The following is a 23,916-nucleotide window of genomic DNA, read 5'->3' on the forward strand; positions in this document are numbered from 1 at the left end:
CACGGAGCCTGATGCGGGGCTCGAACTCACGGACCGTGAGATCGTGACCTGAGCGAAGTCGGACGCTCAACCGACTGAGCCACCCAGGCGCCCCTAAAAAAAAAAAAAATTTTTTTTAAAAAGAAACTAATGTTGGGGAGAAAAATAAGACATTTTTATTTGGGTGGAAGGAGATTTATTTGTTTATTTAATCAACATGCATTAAGAGACTTATTTGGCTAGGTTCTAAAATATAATATTTTTTTTAAAAAGATGTTTTATAGTGTAGCACAAAAGATAGCTATTAATAAAGCTTAGTACATGAATAAATATTTAAATACACGCCGATGTAAGTCACTGCAGGAAAAGAATTTGTCTCTTTGATAGCACACAACAAAACGGAGTTTGCCTCTGCCTCGGGCTTCCCCTAGAAGTGATTTTTAGGTGAAGATCATAAGGTTACGACCAGTTTAGCAGGTGGAGGAGTGAGGGACGGAAGCAAGGCTGGCAGTGAGGATACAGATGTTAAAAAATAAAGTCAGAGAACTTGGGCGTTGCCAGAGCAAACACGGATTAAGAGGCCAGATTAAGGATTTTGATCTTGGGCCTGAGAGATAAAGGAAGTCTTGGCATAGTTTCCAAAAGGCTGTCTTTTGAAAAGATCACTGCGGCTGCAGCTGGGAGACTGGCTCCCACGTGTGTAGGACAGAGCCTGCTGAGTGGAACAGGATTCGTCAGGAGTTAGTGACCCACCGGTCACGTGAGAGATGCAGATAGTTTAGACAGGCTGGCAGCGAGGGGGATAGTGAGAAACTAACAGAGTCCAGTAATACTGGGGGAACTCAAACCAGGACCTGTGCAGTGACCAAATCAAAGCAGATCAGAGACCCTCCGGCAAACTGCATGAGCAATCCAAATGCATGACCACTTTGGCATTTTGTTACAGTGGGCGCCTTCTGAGGATCATGTCCTCCATTTTCAGGAAGTGATTACTGAACAGCCAATTATTCCTAGCCCATTTCTCCCAAATTACAAAATCATTCTTTAAGGAAGACCAGAAAAGGTATTTGTTGTCTGTCATTATTCATCTCAGGATTGTCATCAAAACCATGTAAACAGAGCCCTTTTGCCATGGACAATTCAATGAGGCTCAGATTGGACTTTATTTATCCTGCAGAATTTTCCACTGTAAACGTCCTCAAGGCAGTGATTTGTATTTGTAGCAGCAAAATGAAGGTATAAGTTTTTCATTATCTGCTGAAACACAGGTTAAAGATTTGCATTCTGTTGATCAAGCGGTAGAAATTGCTCTGGTCCCGGGGGTGCCTGAGTGGCTCAATCAGTTGAGCCACTCTTGGTTTCAAGAGTCAGACTCTTGATTTCAGCTCAGGTCCATGGGATCAAGCCCTGTGTCGGACTCCGGGCTGAGTATGGAGCCTGCTTAGGATTCTCTTTTTCCCTCTGCCCCTCTCCCTGCTTGTGCTCCCTCTCCAAAATAAAATTAAAAATCAAAATGAAAATTTCCCTAGTCCCAGGATCTTATACTTAAACCAGGCATAATAAAATTTTGTAAAGTTGACTCGGGAGTGGGACATTTTTTTCAGCAAGAAAAAAGAGCTGTTTCAGCAGAGAATTTGAGCACTATCTCCTGTAAGTGGCATCTGAGTGCCACTATTGTTTACCAGTCTAGGTTGAGCCAACAATTCTAGGGCCAGTAAGTTTTAAACATTAGCTTGGGAATCATTTGCCGGACATCCCAAGCCCAGGAGCCTTTTACGGGCTTCAGCTGAATTCAAGGAAATACCAGATGGTTCAAATAGATCCAGTGACTCTGTACGAAATATAACACTTGGGATCATATACAGCACCTCCGAAAACTGGATCAGTTATACCAAGCATACAATTGTTTTTAACCTTCTCACAGAGTTGCTGTAACTCATCCTTTCCACGGATGAAGTATTCTCTGGGTCCTCCGCTTTGTTTCCTTTAAAATTCTACACACTACTCCATACACACCACTGACTTAACATATTCTCTGCCATACGCTTAACCAGTCGTTGATGCATTTCTGCATAGAAACATTTTTCTTTGAATAAAGCCAACACTTACTGCAGAGACTATGGGTTTAGGAAGATAATTATTTTTAATTACAAGAATTTCAAAATGGCGACCAAATTAGAGTCTAGTGATCCCCGTTTTGCCAATGGTGGACAGAATGTGCTGGGTCCTGCCCACACCCCCAAAACAATGGTGATAATGTTCCCTCAAGAGTGACAAGGTGGAAACCTACATAACTGAGGAGATTAGTCATCTATAAGAATAAAGTATCAGCTTGTAAAATCTCAGTTAATGCATGCTGATCTAGTTAAATTTCTTAGAAATTATCATTTTTGTCCTAAATGAAAGGAGATAACATAGACCAGTGGTTAAAAACATGGTCCAGGAGGCAGAATGAGAGGCTTTTAAATACAGAGAACAAACTGAGGGTTGTTGGAGGGGAGGTGGGTCAGGGGGATGGGCTGAGTGGGGGATGGGCATTAAGGAGGGCACCTGTTGGGATGAGCACTGAGTGTTATGTGTAAGTGATGAATCACTAAATTCTACTCCCGAAACCATTACTACACTATCTGTTAACTAGCTTGGACTTAAATAAAAATTTTAAAATATACTGCAAAAAAAGAAAAAAGAAAGAAAGTAATACTAAGGAAATAATTGCAAAGATGTATATAACTGATTTCCTTACAGCTTTGCATATAATGATGAAAAAAGCTAAGTCTCTATATTCATAAATAGTTGAATGTGTAATTAAATTCACTTGTAAGTTATATGACAACTATATGCACACACAGACACACGTACAAAATTACCACATTATAATGAAAATTTATATCTGATGATGTGAATTTCCATTGCAAGATATGTATAAAACAGTTTATCAGTGTGTAAGATTCCAGTTCTTCCATACTATGAGCCAATTTTGTGATCTATTCATGCATTAAAATGAATTGCAGTAGATAAAAAAAAGAAAGAAAGAAAAAAGAAAAGAAGAAAGCATAGTGAAAAAAAACAAAACAAAGAAAACATTGTCCACACCCTAGCCACTGGCTGGGTAACTGGGCACTTTACACCCTCCTTAAGCTTCACACCTTTTATTAGTCAAATTTAAAAGTATAAGTAATTACATCTGAAAACAGGTCTGTGAAGATAAAAAGCGAAAGGACTTACGTGCCAGAATCACTATATATTATGTAACAGCCCGGTACTTTAACAGTGTGGTAACTGATGCAGGGAAATATATATAAATATTTCAATTTAAGCTAACTTAAGAGTTTCTCATTTGTACATAAACTAAAGGAAAATGACTAACATCATGGTGATAAATATTTAGTCCCCAAATGTTGATGTCATGAAACTATCCCATAGAAATACGCCTCGAGATACCTTAAAATATTTATGAGCATATTCATTACAACATTATTTGTCATAGTAAAAAGCTGCACAAATCTAAATGCTTGTGCCCAAGTTTTATCTGAGCCCAAATATTCCAAGGCCCCGTCTAACTGGACATTACCCTATGTCAACGAAATCTCTTTCTAAACCTTTAAGACCTAACAAAGCTTGGCACTAACAAATTCTTGTGATGAGGATGATAAGGATAATAAACATTTATTGAGGGCTTACTGGGTACCAGACATCCTACTTATTTTTCACGATCTCATTTATCTAACACAAAATTCCCATAAACTACACCTGATGGTACCGTTAGTATTCTTAGGTTGCAGACGAGGAAAATCTCATAAAGATAAAGTGCTCGCTGAACATCAGCTAGCCAGGACCCATGCGAAAGTCAGCCTAACATCAAAGCAACACTCTGCTGCTTCTTGACCATGAAGAAAAACAGTCTATTATAAAAAGCACTGATGAAACTTCTTAACTTAGATCTTAAATAACCCTCATACGTCAGAGGTGGGTGTTTTATTAAAACCTGCTGAGCTTTGACCTCTAGAGATGATATTGTTTCTTATGGTCTTTGGTTACCATTTATTCAATCCTGCTGAGGAAATACAACCTACAACGTCCATTTTTCTTGAGATGCACATGTTATCTACAGAGGATATGTGATATTTGTACTCTGCTATCTTGTTTTCTTAGTGGTTTTTCCATAGACATATTTATATTGACGTTTGAACCGTGCACCTTATGCTACAACAAAGAACATGAGAAAAACATTCAAACATAGATGATAATAGTGACCGTTATGCTGATGACAGTTGTAACTGATATTTTATTTCAAGTTCCCATCATTTTCAAGGCAGATTCAGAACAAAGTTAAAAATAGAACAGGCAAAAAAAAAGTAAATGTGGAAAACGTTCTTGGTTATTTTTTTTTCTTTACAATTTCACTCACTCTTCTGTTTTACTTTTTCCCATACCTTTCTTCTGTCTCTTGGAGAGACAAAAACTGAATGTGTATTAGTTTCTTATTTCAATTACACTTAATTACTAAGCACACTTGTTGCCTCCAAACCAAGAGACTTTTTCCTTATTCTCACACACTGATTTGAAAAAACGTTAGCACAGTTTGTTTCTATAATAAATCCACTACCTGTAACCTATCCAGATCTCAAAGTAAAAGCTATTTGATTGTATTATGCAAATTTTTTTTCTCTCGGGTTTTAATATTAAGTTACCATTTCAGGGTTTTCTCTACAACAAGAATCAAACATGCTGACTATGTATACATTATGTTCTTTTAATAGTTAATATAATTTAATCCCAAGTTATTACTAGCCTAATTAGGTTTATTTGTGTCTTGGCTTAAGGTCTAGAGCATAACAAACTTAAAGATTTGAACACAGTGAGGTTAATTATGCTTCAAAGCTATAGAGCAGCTAGTTTTAGGTCCATTACATACACACACACACACACACACACACACACACACACACACACGTGCATGCACAACATGACGAAAAAGAACCAAAGAAATTCTTCTCACAGAAAGTGAAATCACACCTTCCTTCCTACATCTATGTGCTGCCATAGCTCAGGTTCTAAGATTGCATTTGCTTACTTTCACTGTTCATAATAGTTTCCAGCCCAACTATTTGTCCTCAAGGGTTGTTTGACTATGTGCTCAACATAGATCCCCAGTGTCTACGAAACTAAGTATAAACTCTTCACTCTGGCTTTCAAGAATTCTCTAATTGGAACCCAATTTATCTGCACAGTATCGTTGCCCACAACTCCACCACACAACCTTTAGCTTAATTATTGTGCCCCAAACACTCAACTCCCCACTTCTGATGCGCACACCTTCCCACACTGTCCTGAAAACTCCTGCTTGTCCTTGTTCCACTCCATCTTAGGGGATTATAGGAAGGATGTATGGAACAGCGAGACAGCCACATTGCTCTGGGTCCTAGGGAACTAGCACAATAACCCAGCACCCACAGGACCTAAACACAATTCCAGTGGATTGCTTCTTTGGGTCATTTGTTTCCCTTGTATATCCGTTTTCCAAACACAGACTTAATGGATTCCATTGTTTGCTGTAAAATATGAGACTTTCTTTAGTGTCAAAGAAACTCAGGGGTGGGTAACTTATCTTGGGTCCCGACTAGCACATATCATTAGTTTATGCATGGATCCTTCACCCACCATTTGCTGTGGCCAAATGCTCGGGCTCAGAGAACAGAGCCAGCAGGAGTGTGTATAGGAATGGACCAAGCAGGCCAGTAATAAACACCTGTAGCACGCAGGCCTTGAAGACTCATGGACTTCTTCGTGTTGAGTCCTCTTTTATGGCTTTAAATCCCGCAAGCAGATTCTTTCTTATTTGTAAAGAAATAGAAGAGGAGGCAAGTATGAACACGACAATAAAAGCCAATGAGTTACTGACAGCCAAAACAGCACAGACAGATCTCAAAAACCTTATGCGGAGCAGAAGAAGCCAGAGTCAGTGGGGTACACAGTGTATGAGTCCATTTATAAGTAATCTTTGAATAGACCAAACTAATCTGTTACGGTCGAATTCAGAACAGCAGATGTTTTGCTGGGGTCTCGAGGTTGGCCAAGAAGAATGCCATCAGGAAAGAAAATTTCTAGAGATGAGGAAGATGGGCCACATCTTAGAGAGTATGAATCAGATAAATGTAAGAATTTGCCAGAGGTCATTACGCTGCACTCTTAAAATTCATACATTCCACAATAAGCATATGGTTCTCTGGTATTCAAAATGAGATTTAGAAAATTAATACAAGTTATAATATTTTTCCAGTAACTATCTAAATTCTCTCATTTTCCTGGATTTTGAGGATAAGGGGCCCAGTATGCAGGGTGGCCTCTGCAGTCAGAATATCTGGGTGCTGATATTCTGGGGGCGGGGGAGTGTAAACATCTTAACTATCATAAATACATGACATTGTTCCAGAATAGAATAAAATCCCTAGGCGTGTCAAAGATAAAACCAGAGGGTTCAAAGTAGTTTCAGATATTCCCCTGGCAGCGTCTGTTGCCCCGGTAGCGACTTCTCCTGGGTTCAAGTTTATTCTCCACTGATTTCAGGCTGAATTCAGTGGAGAATTTTGAGAAGTGATCATGAATATTTGCTGAACTCAACTGAAATAGATTATAGCTAATTCAGAGTTCACATTTGGAATAAATGACTCTTAGTCCATATTTAATGTATTGTCTTGATTGTATTAATCTACTTAATCTGTTAATTCCTTTCATTTCAAGTGATACAAATAGTAACAATCCATCTGTCCATGAAGGAAGGTAAAGACAATGCTATGCACTTGTTAGTATATATTTTTTAATTAATTTTAAAAAGAAGTGTCAATGACAAATAGTGAGTGTAGCAAATTCATCCCTGACTGGCTTCTGTAGACTGGCTGTTTAGTAATGTTTGATGGTCAACAGATGTGACCCATAGTCAATGTTCTGGGAAGGCTGAGTTCTACCAGTGAACACTTTTGGGAGAATAGGATGTTGAATACCAGCTGATTCTTAGCACTGTCAGAATTCACCCTGATTTAAGTTGTTTTCAAATACTGTGCCCATTGTACATGCAAATTCCCTGCAGTAATCTGCAAAACAACTTCCAAAAATACTCAGGAAAGTCTATATTCAATAAGAGACGGTTTTAGGGAGTATTTCTCCTAGGGAAGGAGTTTAAGACCTAAGCTCTTTTAGAAATTCTTATTTCATATGAATAGAAACTACCAAGGTATGAAGACTAGAGAAATAAACAGCCTTTGGGTTAGCTTAGCATATATGCTTCCTGAATCCTGATACAAGAGCTCAGAATGGGCATCTGCTTAAACACCCTGGATTGCTATGTGTTCACTTCCAAAACACAGGAACACTCATTCCTGTTTCGGGTGATCATTCTTCAGCACCATCTGCTTCACAGTTGTTGAATTTACAGGTCGTGCGTGTAGATTCCTTTGTTTTACAGCATCTTTTGGGCTCCTGGACTTAATTCCAGCGTGTATGTGTGTGTGTGTGTGTGTGTGTGTGTGCGCATGTGTGTGCGTGTGTGTGCGTGTGCGTGTGCATGTGCGTGTGTGTGTGTGTGTGTGTTTAGGCTTCCCCACATCAACAAGCAATTCATGGATACCAGCAGGTTGTCTGAGAATTCAACTCAATTCTTCCCCTATCTATCCTGGGACAGCATCAGAGTCCACAAGGTAAGGGCTCAGTCCCAGAAGATTGCCCTCAGCTTCAGAAACTCATCACCTGTCCCATGTTGTTACCTGCAATTTTGAACCATCGGCTACAAATTGGAGGTTTCAATGACCCTTCCAACTCAGAATGCCAACTGCCAAGTCCAGGTTGTCACCTGCATCTCTGCTGCACCGGCTAGATATCAGGGGTTCCCTTGACTCCCTCCTCGGGCTCGATTAATTTGCTAGAATGGCTCACAGATCTCAGGAAACCCGCTTACTCACTAGATTACCAACTTATTACAAAGCATATTAAAGGATACAAATCAATAGCCAGATGAAGAGAGACATAGGGCAACGTCCTGAACAAAGGAGCTTCTGTCCATATGGAGCTTGGGGTCCAGCACGATGACATGTGGAAGCTCTCCCAACCCCCTCCTTCTGGTTTTTTACGGAGGTTTCATTACATAGGCACGATTGATTAACTCATTGGACGTTGGCGATTGACACCCTCTAGCCGCTCTCCCCTCCCAGGAAATCATGGGGTGAGACTGAAAGTTCCAACCCTCTCTTCATGTCGGGTTCCCCTGGCAACCAGCCCCCACCCTTAGGTGCTCTCCGAAAGTCACCTCGGCAATATAAACCCAGTTGTGGTAGGAAAGGGCTTGTTATGAATAATAGACACCCATTTCACCTTTATGGCTCTGAAGTGTTTTCAGAAACTGAGGACAAGACACCAAACATGGCTCCATGGCTCTTACGCTCGGGGAAATTCCAAGGGTTTAGGGAGCTGTAAGCTGGGAACCATGGATGAAGACCAAATACATATGAGAAATATATTTTGATCATCTGAATGACCAGATACATGCATTTCTTTAAAAAAACCCAATATCACAGAGCGTGACTATTGATTTCCATACCCAGCCTCCCCTCCATGCCCAACTGTTCTCTCCAGACTTTCCACATCATTTATTCTTTCTGCAAGTGTTCGCTGACCTCCTGCTATCTATAGTGTCTGGGTTGTCACAACCTGGGGAAGCGACCCGGGGAAGGGGTTGGCGTCCAGTAGGTAAAGGCCAGGAAAGAGGCCTAAACATCCCACAATGCACAGGACAAGCACCAAGCGAGGGTTATCCAGTTAACAATGTCAGCAGTGCCAAGGACGAGAAACCCTGGTCTAGGAGGAGAGAGCTGGGACTTTGCTGAGTTTCCAGGACAGGCTATAGGCCTCCTTTTGTGTCTGCTTCACTAATAAGAATTACGGCTGATTCTTGAATAGGGGGAGGTAAGGGCACCATATAACCTTTGAGTCCCTAAAAACTTGACAACGAAGAGCCTACTGTTGGCCAGAAGCCTTACCAACAACATAAACAGTTGATGAGCACATATTCTGTGTGTCACATCCATTATCCACTGGATTCTCACAATGAAGTAAGCCAGAGACAAGAAAATGTCATTAAGAAAATTGTCAGGAAGAGACAATAAATTTACAGTATTGTACCGCATTTATTGAAAAGAATCCACATAGAAGTGGTTGTGCACAGTTCAAACCCATGTTGTTCAAGGGTCCACCGTATATTCAGGCTGAAGTTGCTTTCCTTTTAACACCACCCTGGAGCAAAGCTGGGGGGAGGACTTACAGTTTTTTCCTACCTCCAAATATTGAAGACTACCAACAGGTATCTTTTTAAAAAAAATGGACCTGTCTTAGCTCAATTTGTATGACCTCCCACAAATCAGCCTTTACCCTCCCAGACACCACCATGTTCTGTTTTACGTTGTCATTTCTTTAAATGGCTAAAAGCAGAGAAGGAAAAAAGTTGGGAGGTGAGGTTGTGCTGTGTGATATAGCTGTGAAATTTGGGCAGTCTCCCCAGGATTCAATTGTAAATGCTTTAATATTATATTTTCTTATTATATAGAGCCCTAAATTACCCATAGAAATAATTCCAAACACTGTATTTAACTTTAATCTGATTATTTTAAAAGTAGCATACCAATTGCTTAAATTAAACAGATATTTTATCAACCGGGTTTCCTACTAATTATGCTGTTGCTCTTATTAAAAATTACTCACTATAACATCTGTTCCAATTTCTATAAAACAATGAAGAGGTTTGTTCGCATGTTTTTATTTTTAGAATCAACTGAACAGAACACACGAACACGTCCTATTAAAATAAGTATTTTATCTTGAGAAGGCAAATTTATGGATCCTGTAAATCTAAGTGTATCAAGTCTTTTAAACTCAATGACTGGCTTATGATCTGTGTAAAAACCACCCATCAAAGCCACAGAGCTTATTTAATTATTTACAAGTGTTTCTCTATAGCAGCTGATTTGAGGACTTGTCTTTCCTTCTTTATTTTCTGGAAAAGTGTCGATGTTAAGCAATGGAGCCAACGTTCATTAAGTTGTGAGCACGGCAGATTTGTAAGCTCCTTGAATGTTGATGCTAGAGGGGCCTTATAAGTAATCTGGCTTAGTTCTGTCATTGTAGAGGCAGGGAAACTGAGGCTCAGAGATGGGACATGTTTTGGACCCAGCAAGACAGTGAATGCATGGTAAAGTTAGAAAGTCTCCCCAAAATGTGTCACTTTGACATGTGGGCTCTTTTGAGCTGAAGGCAACAAAGACTCTGCAGGATCAAAAGAAACTGTGACCCTCCCTCAACTACCTAGAAGAATCCAAATTCGGGGTCTTTCTCAGAATAAGAGTTATTACCAGAGGCAAATTTTACCTGAATGACCCGTCTGTGTGACAAGGCAAACATTTAATTACCAAACATCTGTTCTTCCTCTTAATGCCTGTGAATTGCCCTCCTCCCCTTTCAAGCCCCAGGCCCTTATCCCATTCCTTAACTCAGGATGGCATTTATACCTCATTTTACCTTTCTGTCTTTAAACTTCTCATGTCTGTGGGGTTCCCAGATGTAGGAAATTAAATCTGATGTTCTCCTGCTAATGTGTCTCATGTCAATTTAATTCTTAGGCCACCCGGAAGAACATTTGAAGGTAAGTTTTTTTCTCCTCCTCCACAGCTACAAATATCTGAGGTAGGCAGAAATCTAAGATGGCTCCCAATGAGTCATGCTTTTGTCTGATCCTCTCCCCTGTGAATATGACATGATATCAGGCCCTTGATTAAGTTCTGTTACATGGCAAGGGTACAAGGATTTTGGAGATTTAATTAATTTATTTATTTATATTTATTTTTTAATATTTATTCACTTGAGACAGAGACAGAGAGAGAGAGCCCACATGAGCGGGGGGGGGGGGGGGGGGGCAGAGAGAGAGGGAGAGAGAGAATCCCAAGCAGGCTCTGCACTGTCAGAGGGCTGACCCAGGGCTCGATCCCCCAAACCACAGGATCCATGAACCTGAGCCAAAATCAAGAGGAGGACACTTAACTGTCTGAGCCACTCAGGCACCCCTGGAAATATAATTTAAAATTCTGATCAGTTGGCTTTAATGAGAAGGGAAATTATCCAGGGTGGGCTTGGCCTAATAAGACCATCTCTTTCAGAAAGCGTCTAGATTCAAAGCAATAGCTTCTCTTGGTCTTGAAGGAGGAAACTAGCATTTTGTGAAGAAGGCACATGGCAGGAACTGTGGGTGGACTCCAGTAGCAGTGGGCTTCAGTATTACAACTACAAGGAATTAAACTCTTCCACAAGCCAGTGAGCTTGGAGGAGGACCCCAAGCCTCAGATAAGAATACAGCTGTGGTCAACATCTTGATTTCAGCCTGGTGAGACCCCGAACAGAGGGCCAAGCTAAGGTATCCCCGGATGGCTGATTCGTGGAAACTGTAAGGTTTTTAAAAACAGGTGTGCTTTTAAGCCACTAAGTTTGTGGTAAGTTACACATCATAAACAACTAATACAATGACCTTGTTCTATGATTTTGCCACACTTAGAACTGCCTCCCCTCTCTCCTTGAGCCAGACCATTCTTAGATTCTTTGACTGGGATGAGATGAATACTTGCAATGTATAAATCTTAGTTAGATGTTGATTTGAAGAAAATGTACACCCACCCACCCACATACACACACACACATGATACAACGGGGAAACTTTGAACACTGACTGGATATTTGATGATATTAAGAAATATAAATTACTGGGTTGTTTTTTTTTTTAGGAATTTGTGGTTATTTTTGGAGACAGGCTCCTTAACATTCTCCTTTGGAGACAGGCTCTCCATAAGAGATATGCTTAGTAATGTTAATGATAAGATGCCGTGGGGTTTACTTCAAAATAAATGTGATGGGAGGCAGGAGAATGTGGGCTGGGTTATGAGGAAACATGATCGGTTGTGAGTTGAAAAATGTTAGTGGATGGGTGCACAGGGCTGCATTATATTTTTCTATTTTTGTATGTTTGAAATTGTCTATAATAGGTTTTTTAAAGCAAATGATGTCATTCTGTACTTAAAATATTTCAGTGGTTTTTCATCAGTGACCAAAATCCTGCTGTAACCTACGAGGTTTTGAAGAAACTTGCTTGCCAATTCACTCTCAGTAAAGCCCATCTTCCTTCTCTCGAAGCCTCACCCTCAAGGCCATTCACTTCCCCAACGTCTCAGGGCTTTTTTATGTACTTCCTTTGGCCAGAAATGATCCCTTCTACCTTCTTTCTCCAGCCGAGCCCAAGAATTCTTTTAAACAGTCTCAGAGCACCATGTACATCTCCATCAAGGCATTTATAATGGTAGTAATTGCATTTACATTTGGTTGAGGATTTTATTACCGTGTAACCCTCAGTAAGGAAATGGGGTGGTTTTGTTTCAGGATCTTACTCATAAGAAGGTTCTTAAAATAGTGAAGTATCAAAAGAATGGAATAAATAAAATTACTCAATGACATCCAACCAATTGCTGCTAAGTAATTTATGTGTAAAGTGATGTTGAAGAGTACACATAAATAAGACAAAGAGAAGGGGTAGAGAGAGCAAACGATAATGCTGATAATGTATCTTTTCCTTGTGTCTTTAGAGATGGATCCTCCACTCTGGAGCCAGCACACCCATCTCCTCGGTTCCTCCAGGACAAGAAAAGAAATTAAGTGAGAGGATTCATATTGTCACAAGTTATACAGCAGAAGTCTGTGACAGCCAGAGTCCCAAGAGCCTGTACTGAAACGTGGTGGCCCCATTAGGCTAAAAATGGAATGCAAACCCACAAACCGCCAATGGCTAGTCATCAATGGCTGATGTTTCTTGTCCTATGCTTGGAAGGAGACTGAAATGGATGGCAGAGTGGGGAAGGCAAGGGTGGATGGATCAGCTCTCTTGGAGAGTACATCCTTTAAGCAGAACTGAAATTTGAACCTCTCCCATCTACTTTATTCATTACCCCTCGGATGCTACATATCCTCTAAATTTAGAGAGTTTCCGTGTGAATCTGAATATCTTACAATATTCTATCATCTGTACAGAAAGAATACGGGCTTCTCTCTGTACATCAGGTGTATTTCGAGCACCTTCAATGAATAAGGGTATATAATTGTGAACAAAACCACATAGGGTCCCTACTCTGAGGGAGTCGTACTTCAATACATTCATTTGAAAAAGAAGCCCTCCATTTTTTGAGGAATAAGGTAAAAATGACTCTGAAATACTGATGTTCAATTTTTACTAGATGCTACAAACCCATAATAAAATCCAGATGACCTGGTTTCTATGTTTTGAGTAGACATTGGTCTCACATACAAATTTGAAGAGGAAAAAAAATCTTCTATAAAAAGTAGGATAGGATGATGGGTCACAGGAAAGAAGCGTATCAATAGAAAAGTATTCTATTCCTTAGTTTCCTAAAAAATTAAAAATAGATAAACAAGGATCATTAATCTGAAAAACAGTCAAAATGGAGCCATGTGATAAAGAATCCATTCCTTCTAAGGCCCCATAACATTTTTACCTACTACTGTGTTATACAGCAAAATCTCTGGCTTTCAGGCTAATTGAACATATTTTATTTTAGAGGGCATTCTGTTTTAAAGCACTTGGAGCCTATAAACTTAATCCATCGAATTGGTAGTCATTTTAATAACATAGTAATATTTAGCAATGACAACAATATAATACACTGAGAGCACTCATACACTGCCTGGGCTGGTGAACATTAGCAGCACTTTCTGGAAGATGTATTGACATGCATCAAATGCTTTAAGATAGTGTCAACCTTTACCTCCTTACTCCACATGTAGGAATCTATTCTTATTAAACTAGGAGCGAGGAAGACAAAGGCACACATATGTGCAATGACATTCAACCTACGTGCCAAAGAATGGGAGACCAAGTAGATAAATGCTGATATACCCCTGTGATGTCATATTACATAGTAATGAAAATAAGCTGACTTCAAATAACATTTATTGGCACGGGGAAATAATTCTTATATAATTCTGAATAAAATAAAAGCAAGGCGCAAAATACAATGTACTCTGAATAGTATAATGTTATATCCATACGGAAAGAATTTTAAATGCACTCATATATTTATAGAAAGTTTGCCAAGAAATTAACAGTGGTATTATCTGGGTGGTGTAGGTATTTTTCTTTTACATTGTTCTTTTATTTTTTTCTCAACATTTCTACGGTGGGCTTTGATTGCTTTTCATAACCAGAGCCAAAAATAAAAATTATCAAACAAAAACTGGAAAATACAGCATGGAATATATAACTCTCTATTAATGAGAAAACTACCTTAATAATAACATTGTAATAATGAGAAAACGAACTTAAAACAGAGTATCTCATTTTTAACCATTGTAGATAATTGGAATTCTTTTTATATGCATTTGTTTATCTGCCACCTACTTACCAAAGAGATTTCAGGCATTTAATTGGGAATTCACTAGAGCTGGGTTTATTTCTAGGCACGCTCCCTCAATTTTAGCTAAACTCTTAAGTGGAAAAAGCTCTCAGGCATATAATTTGCCTACAATGTACTAGTTCTCAGAGTCCCAAGCGAGAAGGCAATGGATGGCCATTTCAGTTGACAAACTGTAAAAAATTAAAATTCAAATTCAAAAAAGAGGAAATGTAAAAAGAAAATAGTAATGGCCTAATAGAATTGTCAAATACTCAAAAACAGTTCATCAGCATTTATCCGTCTATTAAATCGTCCACTCATCCACTCAAGAAGCATTGGTTGAGCATCCACTGTGTGCCAGACAGTGTGCTGAGTGTGCTGAGACTCTAAGAGCATAATTATCACAGCTTTCAAGGAATTACTTGTGCCAACACTGTGCAAGTGTTATGAATTATGCAGAAGATAAAGAAAATGTACCTGTTCTTTCCAAAAGAAACATGCCTTGGGGCACCTGGGTTGCTCAGTCAGCTGGGCATCCAACTCTTGATTTCAGTTCAGGTCATGATCCCAGGGTCATGGGATCCAGCCCCGTGTCAGGCTCCATACTGAGTGTGGAGCCTGGTTAGGATTCTCTCTCTCTTTCTCTCTCTCTTTCTCTCTCTGCCTCTCTCCCCAGCTCATGCTCTCTCGCTCTTTCTCTCTCTCTCTCAAAGTAAAAAAAATTGTTTAAGAAGAATGCCCAGATTTATAAGAACTTGAATGACCAACGATACAACAAAAACAAAAACAAAACACCTCTCCATCAAGTGGAACATATTGTCAAATGACCAGAAAACCTTGATTTAAAACAGATCAAATTATAAGTTCTCCATTATTAAAATAAATCTTATCATAAATAATACTCAATGAATGGCCAAAAGTCACACTGACAGCTGCTGAAGGGCTATTAGCGATATTAAAACTCACGCCTGGTCTAGTTAATAGGCCCCAGAGCCAGCAATCCAAAGGCAACACACACACACACACACACACACACACACACACACACGATGGAGTGGGTCACAACTGTTGTGGAAAACTTCTGATTACACATAAGCCATGATCAGCCCCCTTGGCTTGATATGTTGCTGAGTCAAACAACAATTGCTGTAAAAGTAATCTACTCGCCATCAAATGCGTCAAAGCAGGCGCTGCAGCAAATATTGGAGAAGAAATCCCCAGCATGAGGAAGGAAGGAGGGAGGGAGACAGACTAAGGAAAAGTAAGCAAAGGGTGCATTTCTGGAAGTTTCAAATATCTAATACTAAAAATGCTCTCTAGTTGGTTACCTCTACTTTGCTGATACCCTGAAGATGGGCTGGTTCTGCCACCAACCAGCACCAGGCTGTGGTCATCTGCACGCGCCACAGCCACTGTGATGCCTCAAGCACACCTCTCCTCCCTGACCCTTGCACTGAGCAAAACCTCTCAAACTATGGTCTCCGAACCCACAGCAGCGACTGCACCTGAAGTTGTTGCAAATACACATCTTCAGACTCCATCTCAGAGTCACTAAATCAGAAACCCGGGTAGGGTCCCAGAATCTCTTTTAACGAACCCTCAAGGTGATCTTGAATCTCAGGAAAGTTTGAGAACCACTGGCCTAAATCACCAGGTTGCCGGAACCTCTGCCAGGTGGAGAGTTGCCATGGGGTGCCACCATCTTTAGGCTGTTACCTGGCCACAGGAAGAAAAAGGTAGGAGGAGACATGTCATATGTTGACAATGGCTTACAGATCACTGGCCATGTGTTTAGTGGTGTAACAGCAATTCAGTTCCTGGGTGTAGGGTCTCAGAAATTGTCACACAGGTCCAGAGGGGACATGTATAATGATGTTTACTGCATCAGTCTGTCCATCACTGGGCGGGGCAAAAGGCAAAATGTGAGGATAAGAAAGCAACATAGATGGCTTCGGAATCCCCAGTGTAAACGAAGAAAGGTTAAGTTAGAAAAAAACAACCACATTGATCTACCTGTGTTTTCACGTGCTAGCCACCCGTATTAGATAGAGGATAGATAGATCACAATCTCTTTATATCAAGTAAAAATGCAATGCATGCTCAACAGTACTCGTTTTGCAAGAACACGTGTAAAGAAAAAGATTCAACTTCAACACATTTGAATGGGTGCCTGTGAGTTGAGTAGGCACATTGGAGGGAGCTATTGGAGTGAAGTGATGAATGAATGAATGAATGACACAGGAAGAGCCTTATAAGGACCAATGCTAATAACATGCCATCAGCTGAGGAACCCGACTAATTCAAAGCTTTTAAATATGGTAAGATTGAGAACAAGAGAGGGAGAGTGAGATCAACAGGAAGAGTAGAACAAAGGAGAAAGAGAAAGAGAGAGAAACCACATCTTTCTCAGGGCACACAGCTGGTCCAAGACCAGAAATCTGAGCATAGCTGTCTGTGTCAGAATTTGACCCCATTAACAACTAAGATTTGTTGTAGTTCACATGCATCACTTAATTTAATCCTCGTAGCAATGGAAAGGAATAAAACGTATGTTAGGTTAAAACATCACAGCAAAGGGTAACAATTGACAAAGGATATTTCCACTGTACGGGTGAGAAAACTGAGGCTTGGGTGCATGGTGGATGTTTGCCAGGTTTGGGGGCTATCTTCCTCCATGGAGAGAGATCCCCCATCACTTAGGTCTTGATGGCAGGCAAGACCCCAGCCCCCATCGGGCCTGAAGTAGGCAGATATCCCTAGCCTCGCTCTTTGGTAGGAAGCATGAGGCCCAGATATGGCTAGTCGGATGATCCTGCTGGGAATTTTATCGCAGATGGAAGTACTCAAAGACGTGGCAACAGGAAGAGCATATTCTCAGAGGCTGCAGCCGATTTAAAAGCCTAGCAGTGAAAATGGCAGAAAGTGTCCCAGGCTGGGCTGCCAAGGGCAGGGTCCTGACCTGATTGTTCTGTGGCATGACGGGGGCTCTGTTCTTGGCTGTTAGCTTTTCTCGATTTCTTATTCTTAGATCTGTTCACCAGCCTTCACACTGAACTGTAAGCAGCCCAAAGACATATAATACCATCTACTTCTGTTTAAGTTAAAAGAATTTGAACCCCCTCGCCCCATTTCCTCAATCAAGAGCCCAGTTGCCTTCTTCTCAATATTGCCTTTGATGAAGGATTGGGGTCACGTAAGCTTCTGCGTATATGTATTCGGTCATGTGCTACACCGGTATTTACTGAGTGTCTGGGGAGCATGTTCCAGGTTACATAGGTAGGCAAGACCGGTCGGGGCTCACAGTCGGATGGGGACTCCATGACTCAGCACCGGGATCACCTCCTTTGTTAATTCTGTTACCACAAGGGCAAAAGACAATAAAACATCCAAAGAATATTTCCTACTGATCCAGGGGTTCATTGGTTTCTCCTCTGACAACTGGCATCACGACTGGGGACCTGAGAGGAGATATCTGGAGCTAAGAATATGAGAATATCTTTAGCAAGATGCAGAAGCACAACCAACCGAATGATGGAGAACAATGAGTCATGCCTCTGGCTATTCTCTGTGCGGCAAGAACACAGAGACCCCAGGAGACACCGCCTTTCATTAAAATGCAGACCAAACTTGTTCTGGCCCCTAGGGTAGAAATGGATAACCATTGTGAAAATACTCCCTACTTCCGGATGGCCCTTTACTGTTGAAAACACACTTTGCCTAGCCTGTTTCATTTGAACTTCGCCACAGGCAAACCAGGGCTCATCATCATGCCTATTTTGTATGCTCTGAATGTGTTTAAACGCAGTCATTATTGAATTTTGTTTTTTGCATCTCCTACATGATTGCGCGACTATATTTTTACCAGTCTTAAGCCAAGGCTTCCTACTGCAGGCTGTATTTAAAAACAAAACCAACCAACCAGCCAACCAAACACATTTTTCTTTGTCTTATGTTTTCACTTTCTCAGTTTCTCTCCATCTCTGTCTCTCCGTTCCCACATGCAAGTGTCCCGTAATTTTTTATCTTAAGTAGGTGCTTTCATTTTTCCCTATAACTAAATTGCATAAAACTGCCAGTGGTTTTAAACACAGTGAAACTGTTAGAAATGAGCCGTCTTCATTTCCTCGCCATCCAAAAGTTCTTATTAAGGGATGTAGAAGCTTTGTAGCCGGTTGCGGCTATTAAGAGATTAATGGTCCTGATTAGCACATCACAAAGACGTTTAATTTGGAAGGCCAAAAACCTAACACTCAGAACTTCCGTGTGAACCAAGGTTTGTTGGGGGATGTGAGATGGGTCGTCGACAATTTGCATTTTTCTTTTCGGTTTCATCTCTTTGGGAGACGGCTTGCCATTGAAGTGACTGGCTACAAGGCAAATGTGTGGCAAAATTCCACTTTGAGACACCGAGAATCTGCACTGATTCCCTTCCGTCTTGTTAACTTTCTGTGTGACCTGATAAAGGCAATTTAATTTATGCAAGCCTTTCTACCTTTGACTCAGCGCTCAGCTACACCAGACTCAGCTCGCCCATTTGTGCAACAAAGATAGAAATAGCAACTAGTCACCTAGAATTTTCTGGGGGATAAAATGAGCAAGCCGATTAAAGCACTTAGCACATAGTCAGCCTATTTAAATGATTTTCTTCTTGGTTATTTTCTTGTTTAAACAAAGATATTTCCTAGATAGTTCAGGTTTACGACATTTTTGAAATTAAGTTACACTTGAAAAATCAATGTGTTATATTTAATGTGGTTGTGTTTTATTTATTTTTTTCTTATAAACAACTCCTTAATTTGAAGGTGCATTTTACAATGAAAGATCCCTCAGAATCAAGAAAATTTGCCTGTATTTTATAATAAGGAGTTGGAAGCATCTCTGGAGGTTTTATGGTTTTGCTTTGTTTTTTTTCTGTGTGTGTTTTTCCCCTCGGTGATAATGCCCTTTATCAACTGTGTTGGCTCATTTTATTATATCTTTTAGGGGGACTAGACTTCCAACAGTGACTTCTACACTAGTAACTGGTGATCATATTTGTGAACCATTTAATCATTACCTTGCCCAAATGATTTGATCTTCCCTTCAGGGACTCTAAATTCACCTAATAAAATTACCTTATAAAACCAACTACAATGAAAAATCAGGAACAACTGTATATTATGCACATTTCAAATTATATGTGCCCACAAGTCACATGCTCAAAAACCAGAACACAAAAATCCATGGCAAATTTGTCTATGAATGTTTAAAGATAAATGTAACCTAGTGTAGGGGAGGAAAATTTTTTTCCTCTTCCATTCTCGGTTCTTTTGGCTGGTCTATTCATTACATTGACATAAGACAGATCAACTGGAGGGAAACAAACTTAAATACGTATGTATGAGAGCCCCATAAAAAATATGAGACCCAAGGACAAGTTGGGCAGTTGAGGCCATCCTGAGCTAAGGAGAGGGATAGGGGCTTGGAGTTTCAAAGGGAATGAGGATGAGACACAGGTAATAAGAAGGGCAGATGTTTGGTAATTAGATGTTTGCCCTGCCGTACGGATAGGTCTTTCAGATAAAAAGTTATCTCTGGTAATAGCTCTGCTAGCTGCAAACAGCATTGAAGAAATTACTCTAGTCTACAGAAGTAAAATTTTTATTATGAAAATGCTCCATGAATATTGACAGAAATGCTATCTAGACTTGCCAGCAAGTCTTTTGTTCTTTTTGCTAAGTCCCTGTGGGATCGTGTATCTTGCAACATTTTAATATGAGGATTTTTTTTTCAAAAGAAAATAGAAAGACTAGTATTTGAGACCAGGCTTTCTGTTTTACAGATGAAAATCAGGAATACATTTCAATAGCACTTTGTTATATAAATACTTCAAATCACAAGGACCAGAGGGAATATCAAGACTACTCTAGGTATAGATTTTATTATATCCCATTGGGTTCACTTAGAGAGTGAAAATACCCACAGTTAGGTCTTTTTAATGGGCTTATAACTTTTCCTCATAAAAGCATTCTATTTGCTATCTGCAGATATTTCCACCTCTGGATGACGGTCTCCACTCCTCCCCTCTTGAGGGTAGGCTAGACTTAGTCACTTACTTCCAAAGAATAGAGTCTTGAAAGGTAAAAACAGCAATACACACAGTTCCACATAACCAGAGATGTCTTGTGAATGTCATGTGTAACCTCATATGATGTGACAAGGAGGTCACTTCATTCTTGTGCTTTTCTTCCCCAAATCCATGACCTCAGTCAAGTCATGAAAAACACATCAGATAGACCCAGGTTGGAGGACATTCTGCAGGATATGGGGCTGGTACTTACTCCTCAAGACGCTCATGGTCATAAAAAATAAAGAGAAGCTAATGGATTGTCATAGACCAGAGGGGACAGAGGAGGCATAACAACTAAATGCAGTGTGGTGCCCTGGATTGGATCCTGGAAAGGAGAGAGGACATTAATGAAAAAACATGGTAAAATCCAAAGAAAGCCTGGATTTTACAATAGTGTTAAAAATGGGTTTACAGTAGGACACTGTGCTCTTTCTTGTAACTTCTGAGGAGAGGGGCCATGAGTCATTTCACTGCCAGTACGTTTTACCCTGCACACTTTATTTTCACACCAAACCCACAATAAAAATATCTTAACACCACTGTAGTAATCATGGCAATTAGGAAACAGAAACATGAGGTTGTGATCCCCTTTGTCAGAACACCAACTGCACTCCCAGGGACAGTCCGAAAAGGTAAAGTAATTTGCCTTTTTTGCTCAATAATTTTGAAAATGAAAATGAAGAGCTGTGAACGAAAACGAAAAAAAAAAAAAAAGCTCTGTGTAAATTCAGGTGAAAAGCAGAGGGCTGGGTAATGGTGGATACATCATAAAGATTAGATCCAGATCTCCGTGGAGGAGAACACCACTGACGTATAGCAAGAGACATGGGAAACAATGAAGGAGGGAACTAACATTTACACCACACGCAATATACCGGACCCTCTGCTCAGTATTTTCTTCGAAGTGGCAAAAGCAGTGCCTCCCAGACCAAAAACTGATGGTGTAGCTTGGATGCATCAATCCACTTCACAGATTTTTTAAAAGCTGAGCTTCAGCGAGATGGAGTAGTTTTCTCAAGATGTTACATAGTAAATCTGAGATTCAAACTACGATCAGACTCCAAAAATGCATCTCCATTCACTAAAATAATATTTCCCGAATGCCAGTCATTTATAGTTATCAAAATACCCACGTACCACTTGTTAAGGAGATCCCATCTCCTTAACATTTAGCGGAACCACCTACTTTTTAATTCAAACATGTACTAAAATGAATGGATGTGGTGGGGGAGGTGGCTGTACTCAGCACTGCATATGCCACCAAAGCAAAAAGGGACAGACTTTCTGAATGAAAATTCAGAAATCGAGAGCACTTTACGGCGAGTCAATGTTATAAGGGGGTATGAGTGTAATAGCCTAGCAGGGGGTCTCGGAGCAGGGATGGAACACGAGGTGGAGAAGATCCTGGGTGATCAGGAAACTTGTGATGTGCGTCTGGAGATGAAACGAAGACAAAGATAAACTGCCTTTTGACGGTTTCCTTATTTCTTCTTGTTTTTAAGGTCGGCTCTGTTGACAAAGTGAGAATTATGTCGTTGCGAACACTCCGAGGTCCATTACAATCTATCATGTCCTAACCGGCATCAAAAGGAGGAAACGCCACAAATTCCCCTCACAATCAACTCCCGGTTTTAACTTCATTGGGAAGATTATTTCTAGCGTGTTTGCTCCCATTTTTCCACTGTGCCAGCATTTGTTAAATCAATCAAACAGCAACCTGGATTCCCCACCGTTCTCAGGCTGCCGGATGGCCAGAGTATACCCCAAAGAAGTCACGTATCCTGGGGCCAGCACAGTTATTGGGCATATTTTTCTACAGATACTGGGATCATGTGACTTGCCCTAGGGCTTCATAAAGCAATTTTCTCTTTTTGGAACACCTTGCCTTTCACTTTCAGCCTGTCCTTCACCCAGCTAACTCTCATCCCTCCTTCGGTCTCAGCTCAGATGGCACACCCTCCTAAAGCAGTCCTAGACCTCATTAATCTGCTCAGGTGCCCTTCCTCCCTCCCTCTCTCTCTCTCTCTCTCTCTCTCAAAAATAAACATTAAAAAAAAAAAAAGAATTAGGTCAAGATTAGCAATGACCATCTGTGCCATGTAAATGAGGGAACTCAGCCTATCAATGATCCTATCAATGATCTGTTGATAGGGACCCCCACCTTATCAAGGATCCTATCACTTCAGCCTCATTCACCGAGAACTGGCTTGTATTACTCACTCATGTAATCACAATGCCTTCACTGATGAATGTATTTCGAATCAGAAACAATGCCTGAACTGGAACAATGTCTGAACCTAATGGTTGTAGAATGAAAATTACGTTCATTTATTGACAGTGTGTTTGGCCCTCTGCTAAGTATTGTGGCAAATGGGAGTTGTTAATCTGGTTGGGTAGGCATGGCCTGTTCACACAAACAGAACAGAACAGTGAAGAATTTAGGGTGGTATACATAACTTAGTGATAAATTGCTTGATACATAGAAGCCTTTGTATACACAAATACACATTTTGCAGTTTCTACTCTGCATAATGGTTGCTGAAGGTCAGTGGTCCTTTGAAAGAACTGATCTGTGGACGTGAATGGCTTGAACTAGTGCTCAACCTATAACCTGGCCTCTGCATCTTATAGCCTCTTTGTTGTCTGCTTGTCTTTCTACATGTAGTGGTTCTTGTGAATGGATAAGACATCACAGATTCAGCTAAGTTTATAACCAACATCACAATCATACTGATGTAATGTCCAATGTACAGAGCTCATTTTAAGGGCAGAATTAACTTTATTAGTTTTATAAGTGACTTGAGTCTTTTATTTATTGAATTTGTGTTTGAAGATGTCACTAAGATGTCTCAGTTTTGCTTTACTCTGCTTTGTGGGAACAATTATATACTGTAGGGTAATGTTAGCAAACTAAATCAGGCCCTCCATCTGTTTTTTTTAATAAAGTTTTATTGAAACACATCCATACTCATTCCTTTACATAACACTTACGGCTGCTTTCATGCTACAACGGCAGAATGGAGTAATTGCCGTGGATACTGGACAATCCACAAAGCTGAAAATATTTACTGTCTGACCCATTACAGAAAAAATCTGACAACACCTGCTGTAGAGATGCTCTCAACTTCAGAAGTTCTTATAGCAGATCCCTTCTAAATGCCAAGAATCTATTGTCAACTGGGAGACTCACCAAAGGAAGGGGTTAATAAAGAGAAGAGTGGAAGGTAGACGAGCAAAGACTCACAATAAAAGAACCACTGCTAAAATGCCATGTAAACTTTGGATGACTCAAAAGAGAAGACCCAAATCACTTTCTACATTTGCATGCATTCAGAAAAGAAC

At 40.2% G+C, this 23,916-nt stretch overlaps 1 protein-coding gene across 1 annotated transcript in view; it reads right to left on the reverse strand.

The window, feature by feature from the left end:
- Positions 1-3,205: 3,205 nt before the first annotated feature.
- Positions 3,206-23,916, reverse strand: part of CBLN4 (cerebellin 4 precursor) — a 208,743-nt gene continuing 188,032 nt past the window's right edge. The window contains exon 5 of the mRNA XM_086702533.1: positions 3,206-3,258. The gene's annotated coding sequence lies outside the window, so the exon portion shown is untranslated. The remainder of the gene's footprint in view (positions 3,259-23,916) is intronic.

The sequence above is a fragment of the Puma concolor genome, chromosome A3 (assembly GCF_028749965.1).
Source record: "Puma concolor isolate L17-30 chromosome A3, mPumCon1.1.hap2, whole genome shotgun sequence".
NCBI classification, from domain to species: Eukaryota; Metazoa; Chordata; class Mammalia; order Carnivora; family Felidae; genus Puma; species Puma concolor.